The sequence below is a fragment of the Arachis stenosperma genome, chromosome 2 (genome assembly GCF_014773155.1).
Source record: "Arachis stenosperma cultivar V10309 chromosome 2, arast.V10309.gnm1.PFL2, whole genome shotgun sequence".
Classification (NCBI taxonomy): domain Eukaryota; kingdom Viridiplantae; phylum Streptophyta; class Magnoliopsida; order Fabales; family Fabaceae; genus Arachis; species Arachis stenosperma.
In genome coordinates, this window is record NC_080378.1 from 76,928,654 (window position 1) to 76,930,104 (window position 1,451).

Sequence of the window (1,451 nt, forward strand, 5' to 3'; positions counted from 1 at the left end):
GGAGATGGCTTTGTGGTTAGGCCAAAAGGGGAAGAAGTAGTGGTTTGAATTTGGATGGTGAGGTAAGTGGAGTTTTATGGAGGTGAGTGGTGAAGAGAGAGAGATGGGATTTGATAGGTGAGGGGTTTGTGGGGATCCTGTGGGGTCCACAGATCCTTAGGTGTCAAGGAAAAGTCATCCCTGCACCAAATGGCATCAAAAATCACGTTTTGAGCCAATTCTGGCGTTAAACGCCGGGCTGGTGCCCATTCCTGGCGTTTAACGCCAGGTTCTAGCCCTTTTCTGGCGTTTAACGCCAGTCTGGTGCCCCTTTCTGGCGTTAAACGCCCAGAATGGTGCCAGACTGGGCGTTAAACGCCCAACTGCTAGGCTTACTGGCGTTTAAACGCCAGCAGCATCTTCCTCCAGGGTGTGCTATTTTTCTTCCTATTTTTCATTCTGTTTTTGCTTTTTTCATTGTTTTTGTGACTTCTTATGATCATCAACCTACAAAAAAGATAAAATAACAAAAGAAAATAGTTAACTATAAAACATTGGGTTGCCTCCCAACAAGCGCTTCTTTAATGTCATTAGCTTGACAGAGGACTCTCATGGAGCCTCAGAAATACTCAAAACCGTGTTGGAACCTCCCAACACCAAACTTAGAGTTCGAGTGTGGGGGTTCAACACCAAACTTAGAGTTTGGTTGTGGCCTCCCAACACCAAACTTAGAGTTTGACTGTGGGGGCTCTGCTTGACTCTGATTTGAGAGAAGCTCTTCAAGCTTCTTCTCCATGGTGACAGAGGGATATCCTTGAGCCTTAAACCCCAAGGATTCTTCATTCACTTGAATGATCAACTCTCCTCTATCAACATCAATCACAGCCTTTGCTGTGGCTAGGAAGGGTCTGCCAAGGATGATGGATTCATCCATGCACTTCCCAGTCTCTAGGACTATGAAATCAATAGGGATGTAATGGTCTTCAACTTTAACCAAAACATTCTCTACAAGTCTATGAGCTTGTTTTCTTGAGTTGTCTGCCATCTCCAGTGAGATTCTTGCAGCTTGTACCTCAAAGATCCCTAGCTTCTCCATTACAGAGAGAGGCATGAGGTTTACACTTGACCCTAAGTCACACAGAGCCTTCTTGAAGGTCATGGTGCCTGTGGTACAAGGTATGGAGAACTTCCCAGGGTCCTGCCTCTTTTGAGGTAATTTCTGCCTAGACAAGTCATCCAGTTCTTTGGTGAGCAAAGGAGGTTCATTCTCCCAAGTCTCATTTCCAAATAACTTGTCATTTAGCTTCATGATTGCTCCAAGGTATTTAGCAACTTGCTCTTCAGTGACATACTCATCCTCTTCAGAGGAGGAATACTCATCAGAGCTCATGAAAGGCAGAAGTAAGTCCAATGGAATCTCTATGGTCTCATTTTGAGCCTCAGATTCCCATGGTTCCTCATTGGGGAACTCA